This window comes from Coenobita brevimanus, chromosome 84, assembly GCF_032717465.1.
Source record: "Coenobita brevimanus isolate Jiangsu-jjx chromosome 84, ASM3271746v2, whole genome shotgun sequence".
Classification (NCBI taxonomy): Eukaryota; Metazoa; Arthropoda; class Malacostraca; order Decapoda; family Coenobitidae; genus Coenobita; species Coenobita brevimanus.
The window spans coordinates 10,933,717-10,945,297 of record NC_137037.1 but is presented as its reverse complement, the minus strand read 5'-3'; the positions used below and the strand labels follow the sequence as shown (position 1 = coordinate 10,945,297).

At 43.5% G+C, this 11,581-nt stretch overlaps 1 non-coding gene across 1 annotated transcript; it reads left to right on the top strand.

Annotated features, from left to right (window-relative positions):
• The first annotated feature begins 1,181 nt into the window (after positions 1–1,181).
• TRNAS-AGA (transfer RNA serine (anticodon AGA)) lies at positions 1,182–1,263 on the top strand. Its single transcript has one exon. It is a non-coding gene; the product is annotated as a tRNA-Ser (tRNA).
• Positions 1,264–11,581: the final 10,318 nt, after the last annotated feature.

Here is an 11,581-nt window from a genome sequence, read left to right as displayed (position 1 = left end):
GAGCGACTCCTCACGTAACCGACCCAGTTCCAGATTAAAAAGAGCAAGACCAGAATTTTGAATTCTGGTTCCAAAATGCTTAGAGATCTTGATGAGAACCTGAGCTCGGGGACTGAGGCAAGCAACTTTAATCTGGAATGAGATTTACATATTAGTCTCAACATTTCTGAATTACAACTTTTGATCAGCGGAGTACGATGGCGTCTTTTGTATTATATCATTGTTACAGCAAAATTATTTCGTTCAGTTAAAGGAAGACATCTTTTAATGCAATGGTTAGGAATATTATCCCCTCGCCCCTACACTGCAGTGAATGTTTTGTTTTATCGTATTGTTGCAACCAAGCGATTCTATTCAACAATTGGGAAATCTCTCGTGGTGAAGGCGTTGCTGTTTTCATCAGCTGTCTCTCCAAAGCTGAATATAATCAGTTAAAGCCAGCAAAAAGTAACTGTATAGAGCTTAGTTGGCTGAAGGGGGCAGACTGAAGGTTGTTCTTAACCCCATCACAAGAACGGCTGTGGTGGGTTCTTATTGTTGGACCCGTTACTCACAGTCCTTTATGTATGCAACAGGTCAACTCTGGAACTGTCTCCCTCTGCCTGTATTTCCTGCTCTCTATGATCTCCAGTCATTCAAACTCAGAGTGTCCAGGCATCTCGAAGTGAACGGATGTTGAATTTGACTCTCTGTTGTCCTGTTTTTGTTTCTTCTCGGAGGGAACAATCTTGCGAGCCCCTGGCCTTTGGTTCCTTCTTTCTTGCATTTTATATATATATATATATATATGTGTGTGTGTGTGTGTGTGTGTGTGTATATATGTGTGTGTGTGTGTGTGTGTGTGTATATATGTGTGTGTGTATGTGTGTGTGTGTGTGTGGAGAGAGAGAGAGAGAGGGGGGGGGTGAGTTGGAAAGAGGAGGGAGGTTTAGTGGGCCACAGGTCATTTAACTCTTCCAATACAAGGGGTCTGAGCTAAGCTAAATCCATTGGGTATTAAAACTACACTACAGTTACATTCACGGACTAATCTGTTAAAAGCTTTCAGCAGACTCTACCAGTTTGAAAATGTCTAAGTAAATTAGAATAGATTGGTGGTAATATTAATAGTGTACTCGTATAAACACGGCATCGTCCTAAGGGGGTTGGACTGGTGTGTGTAGATATGACTATTTGTGCTTGCAGTGATGGCCGAGTGGTTAAGGCGTCTGATTAGAAATCAGATGGGATATTCCCGCGTAGGTTCGAATCCTACTCACTGCCTATATTTTTGGTGGTATGTAGTGGCGACAATCATATATTCACTTAATGCAGTGTCACCTACTTCTTCCTTCACCTTTATCATCCTCTTTCTGTGTCTATCCTCCTCTCTTCCTATTTCTTCCATCTCTCCTGTCACTTTTTAATACCCGTCTGTCCTTGTCAGGTGGCTTTACATTGAGTGACCAGCCTAATGATTTCCTGCATGCCATGAAACCATTTACAACGATGGGTGGTAACCATATAACCAACCCATACGTGTTCCCTTCGTGCCAACAAGTGAGTTGGTGGAGAGTTAGTGCCCTTCCCCGTAAAACGACTAACTAAAAGACGAATGGCCACCCCTTACGGGATTATGGCGTCTGGCTCAATACTGATACAGTAGTTTGTAGTTGTCACGGGGTTTTTATAATATCACTGGGTTTTTAAAATAAATGCTTAAATATTATTTAAATTGATAATAATATTCAATAATATTGAAGAGCAGAGACAATGGTTGTCTTGCTACATCAAGCAACGATTACTTTACGCTGACTTGCTAAGATTCTCTAAGAACGAGAATTTATAAACTTTCTCAACAGTACACAGCAGAGACTAATTACTCACAATTACTGGATTACTGTACTGTTAGCCTCTGGAGAAAGTTACTTCACCCCTGACAATAAATAACTAATACTAATAATAATAACATCAGGTTCTTGCTGATGCATTAACTCCTGGCACAACGGATTTTAAGTTAATACAACAAGACTGGTCTAAGTACCAGTTATGAAAGCAAACGTTTATGCAAGCTAGGAGCTATATGGAAAATAAGCTTAATTATGGAGAAATGAAACAAGAGTTTACTTACATTAAGCTCAAGAAAGGAACTGTTAAATTTATTAATCACAAAAAATAAATTTAACGTTACAATTCAAATCAATTAAATGAGACGCACTCACTCACTCACGCAATAGCTAAATACTTACGCCTAGGGAAAAACACCTTAACTAAGCTCTTAAAACTACAAAATACACAAAAGAAATACCAGTTGATGAATGCTATGTATCACCACTAAGGTGGGGGTGGGAGTACTGGGATTAACTGTACTAATGGAGCTTGGGGTGCTAGCTGACCTCTCCACTTCTGAGCACAGAACCTTTCTCCGTCACAGCAACAACTAGACTGAATTCAAATACATTGTATGGGCAGGACGCAAGGCGTGGCTAACGGTTGAGGGAAGCAGAGGCGAACGATAAAGAACAATTGTATAGCTCAGTAGCGCACTTAGTGACGTGCATTAAATCGGTCACTTTTGAAAGTGACGAATGTTTTGAAAAGTATACTCCGAAAGGGAGGGAGAAACGGTTAGCTGAGCGATACACAGTGAGTTTTCCACTAATAGTTCGTGGCTTCTCACAAAAGGGAAATGTCGCAAATTGATTCGTGACATTACGCCCTTACAAAGTTAAATTTTTTCCTTATGGAAAAAAATTTGTGGATATATATATATATATGTACACATCCTAAGTCATTCGCACAAGATTCACACTGTGGTGTGTGTGCTATCCTGCTACAGGAGAAAGTCGCAGTCGTCAGTGAGCGAAAAAACCTCGTATTTACGTTAATAGAAGCAAGCTTGAGGGAAAAACTCCGTGACGACGGTGAAAACCCTGTACTCAGATCAAACTGAGCGAAAATTCGCTACATTTACACTGACAACTAATTGTTGTGTAGCGTGGTGTATGTAATACACGGTGTAGGTGTGACAGTTGTAGTGTAACTGTACCTACGTGTAAAATGACACAGTAAATAATAATATGGCGACGACGAAGGCAGAGAAGAGGCGGCAGCGTGCGGCAGACGATCAGCTGGCCCGCACAGCAAAACTGCTACACCCATTGCTGAACCTGCAAAACCAATTGAGGTGGAGCATCAAAAGTGTCAATGAGACAAAATTTTATTATGTTACAATTACTCTCTCTGCCTAGCAGTCAGTGCTACGACGTACATTCGAGGTCGCCATTAATTATAGCACACGATTATGGTCGGCGAGTTGAGAATCCCTGTGCAAACTCGGGTCTTCCATAGCCTCGAACTGCACACGGGTCCTCAACCTGTGCCTTAACCTACAGTTCTTATATTTATATCGGGAAGCTGAGAATCCTTGTGCAAACTTGGGTCTTCCATAGCCTCAAGTCGCCTCTCAACTTCCCCCTTAAACTACAGTACTTATATTAGTATCGGGGAGCTGAGAATCCTTGTGCAAACTTGGGTCTTCCATAGCCTCAAGTCGCCTTTGCAGAGTTCTCACTTCCCCCTTAACCTACAGTACTTATATTAGTATCGGGGAGCTGAGAATCCTTGTGCAAACTTGGGTCTTCCATAGCCTCGAGTCGCCTCTCAACTTCCCCCTTAACCTACGGTACATAATATGTATGTACAGGCCCTGGACATAATGTGTCCTGTGGGGCCAATGGGCGAGACGTTAGGTCTGCACCCACTTCACCACTACCCTGTCTCTCAACTGACTCAGAGATCACAGGTGTGGTTATAAATGGCACAGGAAGGGCATGTCCCTGAGTAGTGGTGATACTTTGGCACACACTGCAGGAACGGACAAAACTATCTATGTCTCGTCCCATCCCTGGCCAGAAAAAGTCAGCTCGGATACGGCCCTGGGTCTTCCTTTTGCCCATGTGACCTCCTGAGGCTGAACAATGACCCCATTGTAACACTGCTAGGCGGTACTTGGCGGGAACGACAAACTGCAGTCGAACCTCGCCCTCGGGTGTTCGTGACTCACGGTAGAGCCGTCCTTGTTTACGAAGGAACTTGGCTCGACCTCCCCGTGAATACTTAATCACTCGACCCTTTTGTTTATTCCGCACGGTAGCAAGTGTCGGGTCAGAATGTTGTTCTTGCACAACAAGTTGACTACACATCAGATCTTGCGGCGATTCAATGATCACTGGGGTGACACAGTCCGGAGCCTCAGCCATGGCTCGTGTTACCGCAGCAGCCGAAGTCTGAGTAGCATTATCATCGGAGCAACTATCCTTGACACCGGATATATTGCCAATGATGAGTTCAAATAGAGGCTCTGGCATGACAACTGCAAGTGTCATACCAGTATAAAATGGAGATGCCACCTGGATACATGCCTCAGGGAACAATCTCACTGATCCATCAATAAGGCTTGCATGGATCTGTCGACCTGTATACTGCTCAGGCCGAACTAGACTCTGCTTGACAGAGCATCCTGAGGAACCATTGTCTCTCAGGACCTTCACAGGAATGTCTCCCACAAACCCTGGCTCAACAAGGAAGGTACTGTCACCTGTGGGAGAGCCTGTGGAGGAAGCAGCAAGCCACTCATGAGGCTGCTGAATTGATGTGGCAAACATTGTGCCTTGAGGATTATATTGGGAAGATGGAACATTGGCCATCTGTGGAGGGGGGTTCACTGTCACTGTGGGACTAGTGAACTGTCGGGAAGTACCCACACTGGTAGGGACGTGACCACCAGGCTGCTGCTGAGGAATGAAGGCTGCATTCGCTTCCTGCCTCTTTTGAGCTGGTGGTGAAAAAGTTTGTCCCGACGGTCGGTTGCGTGGCTGATACTGCTGTTGATTAGGGTACTTGTTGTACCTCTTCCACTCAGGTTTCTGAGTGTTTTGCCCCTGGTCCTTCCACTGCGGTTTTGGACCTTGGCCATTACTCTGAGAACGGCCTTGGTGCTGGGATTCAGTCTGAGACGGCTTCCCAGACTTGGCAGTATCTTTTCTGCTCCAGGTGTTTTGCTTACGAGCTTGATACCCGTATGCAGTAAAGAATGCGTCAGCCTTTTCTGCCATTTGGCTGGCATCTTTCACCTGGCAGATCTTAAGCTGTGCTATGAGCTCAGCAGGCCACGACCTCTCTAGCTGTGTTCGCAGCATAAGGTCAATTATCCCCTCACTTGTGGAAGGAGTTTCATCTTTCTCCATCCACTCATTTAAGTAAGCTGTGAGACGATCAAGGAACTGAACAGCTGTCTCCTTGTCTTGGAGACGAGCTCGCATGAACTGAACTTTGGCGTCGTCTACTGTGAGACCATACGCCTTAATGAGTGCAGCTTTCATCATCTCATATGTGAGATTGTCTCCACGAATTCTGTGGAGAATATCGAGGGCAGGGCCCTCAAATAGACTAAGAAACTGAAGCCGCTTAGCTGCATCATCGAGCTGGTAAAGCTGAGCCATGTCTTCAAATCGAGCTATGTATGGCTCGATTCGCTCGCCATCTTTGTATGGGGGAAGCTTGATGTGTGGGGTCGCCATAACATGTGCAGGGAGAGCGCTCGTGGAGCTTGAACCAACTGCACCAGATGTGTCTGAAGCCAAGGAATCTCGCTTGAGCTTCAGCACTTCAAGTTCATGTTTCTCGCGTGCTTCTCGCTCGGCACGTTCGTGTTCTCGTTCTTTGTCTCGCTGTTCACGCTCGTATTCGCGCTGTTCTCGCTCTTGTACTAACTCGTGTTCGCGCTGTTGTCGCTCGTATTCGCGCTGTTCTCGCTCGTATTCGCGTTGTTCTCGCTCACGTTCACGAGCGTCTTTCTCACGTTCTTGCTCGTAATTAAACCATGAGAGAACGTAACTCTGTATTTTCTCTGGGTCAGTGAGACCCATATCTTTAGCTTCCTGTACAAATACAGCGGTAGCCATGGCGCTAATTTATTAAGCAACCCGAAATTGAGCACTGACTGCTTAGCGACGAATACTAATAAACACAAGTAAAGAATACAGACACAAGTTAGTGGTGACCAGTCTTATCCAGTTAACTGGCAAAGAATAAATCAAAAATGTAAATGACTGGGAAGACTCAATAATAAACACAATGGTACGGCGACTTCCCAGGAGCGAATAAAATCGTCTGGCGTTACCAAAAATAAACTAGAGTTAAGTATTCTATTGATTAATAAAGCAAAATTCACTTGCTAAATTAAGGGTAAACACCAGTAAGCTTGTGCCTATAAACTTTAATGATAAATACCTAAATATGAATGAGTGAGCACTATCTCGTGAATAGCTTTAGAGCTAGGAGTTAATATCCTGGAATGAGGTCGCCAATTGTCACGGGGTTTTTATAATATCACTGGGTTTTTAAAATAAATGCTTAAATATTATTTAAATTGATAATAATATTCAATAATATTGAAGAGCAGAGACAATGGTTGTCTTGCTACATCAAGCAACGATTACTTTACGCTGACTTGCTAAGATTCTCTAAGAACGAGAATTTATAAACTTTCTCAACAGTACACAGCAGAGACTAATTACTCACAATTGCTGAATTACTGTACTGTTAGCCTCTGGAGAAAGTTACTTCACCCCTGACAATAAATAACTAATACTAATAATAATAACATCAGGTTCTTGCTGATGCATTAACTCCTGGCACAACGGATTTTAAGTTAATACAACAAGACTGGTCTAAGTACCAGTTATGAAAGCAAACGTTTATGCAAGCTAGGAGCTATATGGAAAATAAGCTTAATTATGGAGAAATGAAACAAGAGTTTACTTACATTAAGCTCAAGAAAGGAACTGTTAAATTTATTAATCACAAAAAATAAATTTAACGTTACAATTCAAATCAATTAAATGAGACGCACTCACTCACTCACGCAATAGCTAAATACTTACGCCTAGGGAAAAACACCTTAACTAAGCTCTTAAAACTACAAAATACACAAAAGAAATACCAGTCGATGAATGCTATGTATCACCACTAAGGTGGGGGTGGGAGTACTGGGATTAACTGTACTAATGGAGCTTGGGGTGCTAGCTGACCTCTCCACTTCTGAGCACAGAACCTTTCTCCGTCACAGCAACTGTGCAACAACTAAACTGAATTCAAATACATTGTATGGGCAGGACGCAAGGCGTGGCTAACGGTTGAGGGAAGCAGAGGCGAACGATAAAGAACAATTGTATCGCTCAGTAGCGCACTTAGTGACGTGCATTAAATCGGTCACTTTTGAAAGTGACGAATGTTTTGAAAAGTATACTCCGAAAGGGAGGGAGAAACGGTTAGCTGAGCGATACACAGTGAGTTCTCCACTAATAGTTCGTGGCTTCTCACAAAAGGGAAATGTCGCGAATTGATTCGTGACAGTAGTAATATTCCATTATTGGTGTGTGCAGACTATTTTGCTCTAATTTGGAGAGCATCTTAGTAGTCAGTGACGTTACAGGAGGCTGTATTTAAACCCCACAGGCTGAATGTATCTTATAAGCTGAAGCAAATCGTCTCAAGGGAGGAAGAAGGAAATGAGAGAGACGTGATAGAGTATAGGGGTTGTTAAACACCACAAAACCCGACGGGTCTAGGTATCTATGTAACACACACACACACACACACACACACACACACACACACACACACACACACACACACACACACTCTCTTTCTCTCTCTCTCTCTGTTCTCACTATCCTTCCCCCTCTTTCCCCCACTCTCCTATGCTGCTTCTCCCCATTATGTGCTTCCTCCTCTTGTCCATCCTTCCCACCCCTCTTTGTCCCCCTGACTCCCTTCTTCCCTTACTACATCTCCCTTACCTCTCTCCCTCCCCCCTAGTCTGCCACTCCCTTCCCCCTAGTCTGCCACTCCCTCCTCTCGCCTCGCAGTCCCCACACTACAGTACTTTCCTTTCTCCTTCTAGTCTATGTCTTTCTTTCTTTCTTTCTCTTCTATTTTCTCTCACCCTCTCCACTCCTCCCCTTCCAGCGCCATAAAACAGAAAGTAACTTGAGCCCCAGTCGAGCTGTGTCATGTGAGATTCATGTTCTATATTTCCTCCCTAAATTACAATTCATGGACTTAGCCAGCAGCAGCCAGTGCAACCTGCTGGCACAGAAAATACATCCCATGGTTTCTCTTCATCATTCTCTCCATATTAAGCTGTGGAATGGGTTGCGGTGCAGTCTGGAGATGTACCATCCACCCGGGAATGGGAAAAATTATGTACTGATTTCCAGCTAATTCCCAAAGAAGGTAAGAATGGAAAAATAAAGTCCGACGCAAAGACCGGGAATCAGCAACAGGTTGGGATGTTATGTACACGTGCTGTACTAGTAAGAGTAGCAGCCTTTTTTTTTTTTTTTTTAGAGTACTCGTGATAAAGTATTACAAGTTGTGAGTGCTTAATATTAGTATGTTTTAAGATTGTTATTAGCTACTTTGTGTTGAAGTGACGTGTTTAGATGAAAGTTGTTTTGTATAAATCTGTGTACTTGTGGTAGGTGTTATAGTTATTAGTGTTATGATGTAGCTATATATTGAAGGTGTTATGATGCCTAGTACGTATACACATTTGTGATGCTATGGTGAAATGGATGTGTATTTGGTGGTGGTACTATGATGTGATGTAGTATGATGTGGTGTGATGTTGGTGCTTTTGGTACACGAACAAGATGAATAGCAAGTGAGGCTAAGTCTGGATACTGTTATTAATATATCTCATCACGTACTCAAATAATCAGTGGCAAGATATTCACAGAAGAAATCTGTGCAGCATGTGAGGTGGTGTGTGGGGTGAAGAGAAGACGACAGCGGATGCAAGGAACAGCATGGTGCAATGAAGAGGTGAGAGAGGCTGTGGCGCAAAAGAAGAAAACATATATTGAGTGGATGAAAAACAGGGGCGTGAAGGAAGTTGAGAGACGGAAGAGTTATATGTAGAGAGGTGAAAAGATTAGTAAGATAGAGTAAGGGGGGAGCGGATGAGGAATTTGGAAGGAATTTGAGGGTAAAGTGGAGGGAATGTAAGAAAATGTTCTGGAAAGAGGTAAAGAGGGTTAGACAGGGTGATAAAGAAGTAAGCCGGGGAATGAAAGATATAAATGGTAGATTGCTAGTGGAGAAGGGAGATAAAACGAGCAGATGGAGAGATCACTTTAAGGAATTGTTGAACATAGAGAATGAAAGTAATGCGAGTATAAGTGGCTGGGGAATGGATCAGAGAAGGAGAGAGGTGAGAAGAAAAGAAATCAGTAGGATGGAAGTTGTGGAAGGAATGAAGAAAGTAAAAATGGGGAAAGCCCCAGGAATTGTTGGAGTGTTTGGTGAAATGCGGAAGCATGGGGAGAGATAGTAGCAGAGTGGATATGGAAGATGTGCAGATTGGCCTGGTAGGAAGGTGGAGTCCCGGAGGATTGGAAGTCAGGTTCAGTATAATTATTCTCCTGTACAAAGGAAAAGGGGAAAAAGAAGGGGCATTTGTCTGCTTAGTATAATAGGAAAAGTGTATGGTAAAATACTTATTGACAGAATTAGGGAAATAACAGAGGAATTACTTGCCGAAGAACATGGAGGTTTTAGGAAGGGAAGAGGTTGTGTAGATCAGATAGTCATTCTTAGGTCTTTAGTGGAAAAGTTTCTAGAGAAGGGAATGGAGTTGTATTCAGCCTTCTTGGATTTGGAGAAAGCATATGACAGGGTGGATAGACAAGGAATGTGGAAAGTATTAAGAATAATACAGTAAATGGGAAGTTGTTGAATGCCTTGAACAGTATGTAGGAGAGTGCTAAGGCTACAGTGCGTGTGGAAAGTGAACTGAGTGAATTTTTCTGTTTGAATGTTGGATTGAAACAGGGATGTGTCATGTCTCCATGGTTGTTCAATCTGTTTATGGATGGGGTTATGAAAGAGGTACAAGGTAGGGCAGTAGATGTTGGAGCAACCCTAATGAGAGAAGGCAGTGTTTGGAAACTGCCTGTACCGTTGTTTGTACATGATACTGTATTGTTAAGTGAAGACGAAAGGAAACTGCGAGACTTGGTGGATGAGTTCGGGAGAGTGTGTAAGAAACGGAATCTAAAGGTGAATGTAGGGAAGAGTAAAGTAATGAAGCCACTGAATGTACAGTGAGGCTGGATAAGGGGGAAATGGAAAATGCGCGTGCGCTTAAGTGCTTGGGTAGTGTAAAGAGTAAGGATGGAAGTTTATAGGGTGAAATGTTTGAAAGGTACAAAAAGGAAGAAAGGTTGCTGGTTCTTTGAAAGCAGTGATAAGAAACAGGGAAGTGAGCATGAAAGTAAGAAAGTCGCCGCATGACAGTATTGTGTTACCAACCCTAACGTATGGAAGTGAAGCTTGGACTTTGTTGGAAGGACAAAATCAAGAGTAGCAGCAGTAGAAATGAGTTATTTGAGAGGAACATGTGGCGTTACGTGGAGGGACAGACTGACAAATGAGGAAGTGAAGGAGCGTTGTGGTGTGGATGTGGATGCAATAGAAAGCGTTAGGAGAAATACATTGAGGTGGTTTGGCCATGTGGAGAGGATGGAGAGCTAGAGACTCACGAGGAGAATGTATGCGAGTGAGGTGGAGGAGGGGAGAAGGTGGGGGAGGCTGAGGTTGAGATAGTGGGATGGAATGGAGAAGTATATGAGAGAGGGGGATGTGAGCTGGGAGCAGGGCAGTGAAACGGCGTTGGACAACGCGACGTGGAGGAGATGTGTTTGTTCCTTATTTCCCAAGTCGCCCCTACTGTACTCTCCTACCATTTTTTCCGACCGTCAGTAAAATTCCGAGGTAATTAGAGTACATCTGATTTGAAATGAGACTGTGTCAGGGAGGAAGCAGGTAATTCAGTTATGTCGCCGTGTAGCCTAACGTGATTAAGGATGAGTCAGGCCTTCAGCGACGGGCTTGCCTTTCTCCCGCATATGCTGATAAACATTGTGTGGTAACAGGAACATAATTATTATTATTATTATTATTATTATTATTTTAGCATGAACTCTTCCCTCCCATTTTGTGTCAGACGATGTAGTGTACTGCAGTGCGGCAATTTCCTGTTCTTCCACGAGCCATGGGAACGGATAGTATAAAGAGAATTGTCACGATATCAGCAGTCCAATGATTTTAGTTTACAGTATAAACAAAGTAAACCTATACGCAGTGCTATGGTGTGCCCCTCCCTCTGGGGTATGGTTATCACCCACATGCCCAGCAGGGAGTGTAAGTTGGTAGGCTGGCTGCTTCAGATGTCATTCTTGTATTACCCAGCACCCTGCCCAGATGGTCAGCATCGTACTTCCATTCTTATGGTGTGTGGAGATAGCGAATGTATTATGTTCTTTCTGAGCCCCATCTTTGTGCCAGGGTCACTTTTAACTGGTTACTTAGCGGGGGCAGTGACTTTTCATCGGGAATTTGCAGTTGCACTGATGGGTGATAACATGCAAGAATCGCTCTGCAAGTGTTATATCGATAGTTATTTTCCCCTTCCTGTTGTCTCCACTGGTCCCCGTTTGCCTTCCCCAGTCGCTTGAAGATTTACATTGTCGGG